This window comes from Canis aureus, chromosome 18 (assembly GCF_053574225.1).
Source record: "Canis aureus isolate CA01 chromosome 18, VMU_Caureus_v.1.0, whole genome shotgun sequence".
Taxonomy (NCBI): Eukaryota; Metazoa; Chordata; class Mammalia; order Carnivora; family Canidae; genus Canis; species Canis aureus.
The window spans coordinates 13,819,155-13,827,947 of NC_135628.1; the positions used below are offsets into that span (position 1 = coordinate 13,819,155).

The 8,793-nt window shown below is 43.7% G+C and overlaps 1 long non-coding RNA gene across 2 annotated transcripts in view; it reads left to right on the forward strand.

Moving 5' to 3' along the window:
* LOC144288592 (uncharacterized) overlaps nucleotides 1-7,582 on the forward strand; it is a 47,515-nt gene extending 39,933 nt beyond the window's left edge. For both annotated transcript variants that reach the window (XR_013356559.1, XR_013356558.1), the window contains one exon: nucleotides 7,404-7,582. This is a non-coding gene — a long non-coding RNA (uncharacterized LOC144288592). The remainder of the gene's footprint in view (nucleotides 1-7,403) is intronic.
* The last annotated feature ends 1,211 nt before the right edge of the window (nucleotides 7,583-8,793 follow it).

Here is an 8,793-nt window from a genome sequence, read left to right on the forward strand (position 1 = left end):
GAACCCTCTTCTTGCTTTGCAGGCTACGAGTGCACCTTCAGCCCTGCCCTCCAGGAGTCCCCAGGCTTCACCATTCTTGTGTGCTACAAAGACCCGATCTCACTCAAAATAATATCTGGCCCTTTTCCATCCTTTTTCTATTCCTTTGTTTAAAGAATCCAGCTTGGTTTCTGGGGCATCTGCTTTTAGGTTTTTGTAGGCAGACGTGAGTGGGTAGGATGAAGGTAGGAAGTGGTCTAAGGAAGTTCCTCATACCCCGGGACCTCTGATCCTGGCCTTTCCTGGTTTTATGACATACAGCAACTTGCACAGACTCCCTGGGCCTCAGTTTCCTCATCTGTACAATGGAGTGGGGTGGTAAAATAGTACCTGTCCTTCAGGCTTATGAGGAATAAACGAGACAATGTGTGTAGTGTGCTTCACAAGGAATCTGGTATACAGTAGGTGCTCTACCCATGCCAGCTCCCTCTCTGGTTTAGACTATTCTTTTTTTTTTTTAATTTTTTTATTTTATTTATTTATGATAGGCACACAGTGAGAGAGAGAGGCAGAGACATAGGCAGAGGGAGAAGCAGGCTCCATGCATTGGGAGCCCGACGTGGGATTCGATCCCGGGTCTCCAGGATCACGCCCTGGGCCAAAGGCAGGCACTAAACCGCTGCGCCACCCAGGGATCCCTGGTTTAGACTATTCTAAATATTTTTTTTTCTTTATTTATTTATGATAGTCACACAGAGAGAGAGAGAGAGAGAGAGGCAGAGACATAGGCAGAGGGGGAAGCAGGCTCCATGCACCGGGAGCCCGACGTGGGATTCGATCCCGGGTCTCCAGGATCGCGCCCTGGGCCAAAGGCAGGCGCCAAACCGCTGCGCCACCCAGGGATCCCTTTTTTTTTTTTTTTAAATATTTTTTTCTTTATTTATTTATGATAGTCACACAGAGAGAGAGAGAGAGAGAGAGGCAGAGACATAGGCAGAGGGGGAAGCAGGCTCCATGCACCGGGAGCCCGACGTGGGATTCGATCCCGGGTCTCCAGGATCGCGCCCTGGGCCAAAGGCAGGCGCCAAACCGCTGCGCCACCCAGGGATCCCTGGTTTAGACTATTCTAAATGAGATATTTACTTAAAAAATGTTTTCTGAAAAAAAAAAAAGAAAATAAAAAATATTTTCCGGAACCACATTGCCTTAGTAGAGACAGTGTTTCTAAAAGGAGGAATTTAGGGGTGTCTCCCCAAATCAGAGAGAATCTGGGGGTCATTCAAGGCTGTCCAGCTGGTGGCCTCTTTAGCAGGGCAAATGCCCTTGGGTCTTTCTCCTGTTCTCAAAAGGCTTCAGATTCTCAGTAGAAAGAGCTCCTAGCCTGCAGTTCTGGATTCCTTTGCCCTGCTTCCCTGGTGAGGAAAGGAGGGGAGCCCCCCTGGGTGGGGGGGGAGACATTGCCCAATCCTAGGCTTCCGATCCCCAGTGCCTGATAGGCTGGGACCTGATGCAGATCGCCCAGTGAGTTTGTGGAAAGGAAGGCAGGGAGTAGGGGCATCAACCACAACTGTGTGGACCACAGTCGGCCCTCCCGACGCTCAGCTGCATGAGCTCAGCCCTGCCATTTCCTTCCCTCTGGCAGCTAGAGCTTGGGAGCCCCTGGTTTCTCTTTCCTTGATTGCTGGTTCTGTGCTCTTGTTTCATTCTCTTTTCGCTCCTGTGGCCCAAGTGATCAGGCCCTGCATAGTGACCCCAGCTCAGAGCCTGCTCAGAGCAATGGTTACCAAAGAGAAGTATGACAACACTGTAGGGCTATTGGAAAACCACACAGGCAGCAGAAGAAACACATTAAAGGTGATGTGTACAGCATCATGATTGAGAGCTCAGGCTCTCAGAAGAATCTGGATTCAATTATGGTGCTGCCACTCCCAGCTGTTCACCCCTGGGCAAGTTATTTAACTTCTCTGAGTCTCGGTTACCTAACTCATAGGTCTGTGTGAGGATTAAATGAGCTTGTTTTGCACAGTGCCTGGGCCATGAAAAGTGCTCAACAAGTGCAGGCTCTTATCACCATTGACCAAGGAATTTTGTCTTGTTCTCTACGCTGATTCCCTAGGCTCTGCAGAGCATCTGGTACTCAGGAAGCATGAATTGAATGGATGGAAGCGTCTTTTCAGGGGAAAAGGGTTGCTTGCTGTGTAGCAGAGAGCAGGAAGAGGTTTGTTGTGATATCTTTTCCCTGAACGAATTCAACTGCTGTTGACCACCCCACCTACCCTCCATTCAGCCAAGATTGATTGTTTTAATGAACCGGAGGATCTGCAGTTGGGCATCTTCCTGTTGGCAGGCCTGCCCTAGGAGCTAGGATACTCTGGAGCTGGAGGCTGGGAGAGGTTCAGGGGGTGCCTTGGCTTTGGCTGCAGATGGGTGTGGTTTGAGACCCAGCTCTGATCCTCATCAGCTGAGACCTTGGCAGTGGCTTGACTACTTAGGCCTCCATTTTCCATCTTAAAATGAAGTCAAGCCTTATCAGAGTGTTGTAAATTCTCAAAGTCCAGCCCAAGTGGGTGCTCAATAGACGCCCTTGCCTTCCCCTGCACGTATGATTAAACTGAAGCCTGAAAATCTAAGGGAGGTGCTTAAAAACACAGACCATTTCCTGCAAAGTGTGGGCTTTTAGGGTTTTAAGCAAAATAATTGAAAGCAGTCGTATTGTGCATCTGAATGACCTGAAGTCTTGTTAAAATATAGATTGCTGCTCCACCCTCGAGAGTTTCTGATTCAGTAGATTGGGGTGAAGCCCAAGAATTTGCATTTTTAACCTGCTCCCTGCTGTTGTTGCTGCTGCGGCTGGTGGTCCTGGGACACACTTTGAAAACATTAATATAAAGGCAGAAGATGCCCAGGAAATGGGCACCCCAAAAGCCAGAAGGAAAACAACAAAATAAAACAGACATTCTTTAAGCCTGTAGGATGCAGATATCTCAAGCCACTTCCAAAAAACAGAATTTAGCAAATACTCCGTAAAAGAAAATATACATTTATGATATGGAGAGCTGACAGGATTGAACGGCAATACATCCATCCTTCCAAAAATGTGCTTTTTAAAAAAGATTTTATTTATTTATTCATGAGAGACAGAGAGAGAGAGAAAGAGGCAGAGACACAGGCAGAGGGATAAGCAGGCTCCCAGCAAGGAGCCCCATGTGGGATTCAATCTTGGATCCCAGGATCATGCCCTGAGCTGAAGGCAGACACTCAACAGCTAAGCCACCCAGGTGTCCCCAAAAATGCGCTTCTTTAGGAAATAAATGAAAGGGAGATCCTATGAAATGGTTTGATTGTAGGAACTATAATCACTCATCCTGTTTCTGGCTTTCCACGGTGAGTGTGGGGATTCCGGGGAGAAGAATGGCCTTATTGGCCTTGGCTCCTGTGAAGATGGGGAAGATGCCGTTGCCTCCCTCCTTCCTCATCCTGGCCTTGTCAGGACCTTAGCTTCTTGAGGTCAGAGCTGCCAAGGACAGCTTTTCTTCAAGAAACCTGCAGCCTGTGGGTGTGTCTTCCAGTAAGTGTCACAACTAGTGTTTTCTTTGACATTGCTAAGCTAGTGAGGCCTCTCTGGCCCGACTGTTTACGCTTTTGATGCAGCATTTTCCACTCTGTGGTCCCAGAAACACAGGTGTCCCCTGAGGTGTTAAGAGAAGTTCTCTGAATGAGAGAGATGAAGAAAGGGAGGGGGTAAGAGCATGAGGGGAAAGAGAGATGGAGAGAGAGCTCTGAGGTCAACTATTTTTGGAGAACATCAGGAAAAAGAAATTCAAAAGTCCCTTTCCTGCAGGATTCTTTATCAGAGTCTTTATCACACAAATACAAATCCCCACTTTATTTTTCAGGGAACACCATTAACATCTCGGGGAATAGATTTATGTCATGGCTTTGGAATCATTGGCATCTGCCTTCCTGGCCTAGTTTTGCCAATGCCCAGGTGCCTGGGGAAAGTCCCATTCTGTTCCTTCAAGTGTAAAGAGGGGGCAATGATAATCCCACTTTATGGCATTGTTGGGAGGATTACTTAAGCTGGTGCATGCTAAGTGTTTAGCGTAGTGATTCTGGAAATAAGAGGTGCTCCGTGTAAATGATCACCTAGCAGAAGTGTCAGCGATGTCTGTAAAGAATTAGAGCAGAAAGGGGATGAAGTTTAGAAATGGCAGAGGAATCGACCAGGCTTGCTTCTGGGCACAAGTGAGAACTGGGGTGGAAACAAGACCACAGGCACAAGTTTTGCAGTTAGATTTATCATTTACCCAAGATCTACATGGAGAAGAAATGAGGAGACCACAAACCAAAGGATGGGGACAATCACCCCTTAGGTTTTTTTTAATCAAAATAATCATGTAATATAAAATCAACCATTTTTAAGTATACACTTCCATGGCATTCAGTATATTTCCAGGGTTGTGCAACCATCACCACTAGATAGTTCCGAAACTTCATCACTGCAGAGAGAAACCCCATACCTATGAAGCAATCACTCCCCATTCACCCATGTACCTCATCTCTTGTTGCCACCAATTTATCTTTCTGGATTTCCCTATTCTATTTCTTACACATGGAATCATCAAAGATATGTCATTTTGTGCCTCCTTGCACTTAGTGTTTTCAAAGTTCATCTGTGTTGTAGCATGTGTGAACACCTCATGCCTTTCCATGGCTGAATAATATTCCACTGCACGGCCATGCCACATTTTGTTTATCCACTCATCTGTTGATATAAGTCTGGGTTATTTCTACCTTTTGGTGATTGTGAATAGCGCTGAATGAACTTCTAAGTGCAAATTTTTGTTTGAATATCTGCAGTTCTTTTGGATAAATACCTAGGAGTAGAGTTGCACATACGGTGATTTTATGTTTAGCTTTTTGTGGACCTGCCAAACTGTTTTCCACAGTGGCTGCATCATTTCCCATCCCTACCTGTAATGTTCAAGGTTCCCAATTTCTCCACATCCTCACCAACACCTGTTACAGTCCATATATTTGCTTATGACCATCCTAGTGGGTGTGAAGTGGTATCTCATTGTGGTTTTTATTTGTATTTCCCTAATGACCAGTGATGTTGAGCACACTCATCAGTCCTTAACATGTCAACCCCCGGGGGATTTTCTTCCTTCCAGGAACTGCTTTGGAATCCACAGGAAAGTGGGGGCCTTGTAAAGGCCATTCTGTTTGAAAGGGAATTTAAATATAGCTTTTAAAGAACACTGTCAGCTACATTAGAAACGGCAAAATAGATATGGTAAAAGAGACTCAGGTATACATTTAAAAAGAAAGAAAGTCACAAAATTCACTTAGAAGGACAAAGAGGATGATGATATGGAGAGTCTCTTTTGAGTTTTGATTTGTAACTTTTAGGACACCTGACACAAGCTCCATTGGTTCTGGACTTGTTGACCTCTTCAGAATTTCCTGAAGACCCTTGGAAATCCTTTGCAGGCGAGGGGCTGCTCTGAAGAGGTTGGGTCCTGCTTTGGCAAGGGATGACAAGACTTTCAAGCTCCTTACATGCTGGACCTGAAACCAGAAATTGCCTGGGGATTTTGTAAGACTTGTAGTCTCAGCATATTTTCTTTTTAAGCCACTTCTTAGGATAGTATTAAAAATGTTGTCCAAGTGGATGGTTGAGGCTTGCCTATTCGGGCAATCAGACTGGGATGGGCTCCGTTGTCCAGGGGTAGTATTTCTAATCCAATGACCTGTGTGCCATGTAGAAGAGAGTGGCACAATTTCTGCCAAATACCCAGAGGCAAGTTTGTCACCGATGATTGGGAGTAAGGGATGGAATAGGTTTGGGGGGAACAGATTGGTAGCTCCCTGGATTGAAGGCAAGTGGCATCCATTCAAACCTTCTTTCCCTTCTCCCTCTCTTTCCTTCTATTGCCACATTCAGAAAAGTTCTGAGGAATGGATTTTTGGGGGTAAATATGCAACTGTTAGGAATGAGGCAAATCTAATCTGCTCTCACAGCTTTTACACAGGATATCATAAACTAGGAGGGCAGACTCTAAGAGTAGAAGGCTTTTTGTAGAATATGATTCAGAGATGTTTGGAAAGGACCTAAAAAAGCAGGTAATTATAATATTACTTTTACTTTTTTGAGGAGGTAATACATTCATATGGTGCAAATTTCAAAAGCTGTAAGTAAAAACTGAGATGTCTCCCTCTTTCCCTGCTGGTCGCCTCTTCTGAGCAAGTTACCACTGCTGTTTGTGTCTGGTTTATTCTTCCAGTGTTGTTTTTCCATACATGTACAAGCTGGTACAGATCGTATTTCCCTCCCTTCTTGCCATGGTTGATAATTATTATTCTCTGTTCTGCACTTCACTTTTTCACACAATAATATAATTTCTTCAAGAAGCTGGGACTTGGTTTCTGTCTGTTTTATCCTTGTTGTTAAAACATCACCTCCACCTCAAGATGCTCTGTCTCTTTCTGGCTGACTTCTTGTCAGATCGGATTAGATCGTCATTACTTTTATCTAATAATGTGACTGAGGACTTGCTCTCACGGGGAGCAGAAGTGTCACGGCGAGCTTTCTCTTGCCATTTGCTGTGCTTGCAATATTATCATTATCGTCTGCAATTGGCCATTTCTTGGCAGGACTCTTTTAAAGCTACTTGTCTATTTCCTGAGGGCTGGTTTAGTTAAATCTGAATACCAGAGTCATAAATCAGATGTCACTGGGCACGTGTCAACTGCGGCCCAACATGAGGCACCGAAGGCAAGTGAGGAAGTTAGATGAGGCCTCTGCCGTGGGACCCCGCCTCCTTGGGCACCCTCAGGTCACATGTGACTCATGCCTGGCTCACCTGTGGACCCAATAAAGGCCAGTGTCAGCTAGGCCATTAAATGTTACTAACACTTAACCTCTTTCTTATTTTTTGGTGAAAAATAAAATATAAATGGAAAGTCTCAGATTTTCTTCCCACATTTCAACGGATCATCTTCTGTGCACCCTGGCATGCACATAAGCTACTTTGGAGACCAGAGTCTCCATATGTGTGTGTGTATAAAACCTGTATATATGCAACCTAAGACATTGCAGTATTAGTACATATTCGTTAAACAAAAAGATGGAGTATATAAAATCGGTCCTTTTTCTGTAATCTAATGGTAACTACAGTTTAGTTTTTGGTTTCTATTCTCCTAGACTTAGTCTTAAAGACATGTATGTATGTATACTTTATAGACATATATTTCTTTCTTTCTTTTCTTTTTTTTAACAAAAAATGGAGTCATATAGGTACGTTATTCGTAGCTTATCTTATGGTACATCCCCATTTATTTCCTCAAGATAGACTCTTTTTACTTAGTTTGTTTGTTTGTTTATTTATTTATTTATTTATTTATTTATTTATTTATTTCAGGATAGACTCCTTGAAGTGAAGTTGCTAAACAAAGGGCATGCACTCAGTAAGGATGTTTGGTGCACATTTCCAGCTGCTGTACAGAAGAGTTGCACCGTCGTTCACCAGCAGAAAATGGGAGTGCCTTTTCCCATGGATCCTCAGGAATACTGCCACCTTTAAAAAACAAAATAAAACAAATCCACATGTTGCAAATGTAATGGCCCAGTGTATTTCATTGTTATTGGTAGCTCAGAGATTCCTCTTTTTATGTTTACGGCCATTCGTGTTTATTTTTTTTGTGGATTGCTTTTTCATGTTCCCTGTTTATTTTTCTGTTGCAGTGTTCTCCTTTAAAGAATTTGGATTGACCCATTTGATTATCAATTAATTTGAGTCCATTAATTGTTTGATCTGTTTCCTGGTTAGCTCAGGCTGGGCAGATGGAGGTGATGTCCTTTCCTCCCATTATGGCTGCAAGAACCTACCTGTGTGTGCGGAGAGCAGAGCTACCCTGTGGTCCTTTGGCCAGTCTGCTTGTACTTGGCTTGTTCTCAAGGTCCCTGAGATAAACCATAATGTACCATAATGAGATAAACCAGAATGAAAGCTGCCTAGGATGGTAGGAATCAGGAATGGGGAAATGCAAAGCATGTGTTAAGAAATCTTTGGTAAAAAACCAGATTTCTCAAACCAAGGCTTCTTTCCTTAAATCCTTTAATGCCCATTCTAAAAAAGAGACCTGCTTACTAAATGCTATTATTTCCTTATAATGGATGCTGCAATTATAACTGTCCACTTTCTGCCATATGTCAGCACTGCCTTGGAGTTGCACAGCCTTTTGTTGGTGTGGCTCTGGGCTGGGTCAGGGCTGCAGTTCCAGTTCTGCCAGTTACCAAATGTAGGACCTGAAATAAGTTACCCCATCTCTGCAAGCCTGATTCTTTCTCTGGAAGACCGAGACAACTGTCACAGGACTCACAGAAGTATTGCAGGGCTTGAGTGAGAAAATGAGTACTAAGTGCTTAGTAAAGTGCCAGGCACATAATAAACACTCAATTAGTATTTCTATTATCCATTATGATTATGATTATTATTATTATTATCAGCAGCAACCACCTGAGATTTCCTCCAGAAAGTACATCTTGAGCTAGCTCCAAACAATTGATTCACAAACCCTCTTTGGAAATACAGTCTATTTCTTGGCCAGATGTTCTCTTTATTCCCCAAGTTGTACTGAATTCTTTCAAAGCTCTCAAAAGCCAGGTATGGGGAACAATCAACTCACCAGCACCTGGCACGTAGAGTTCTTAAAATTATCTATTGAAAGAGAGAAAGGTAGGATGTGACCGTTAGCAATGTAAAAATAGTCATCCCCTAGCAAAATGTATGTTGAATGAATGGATGGTGC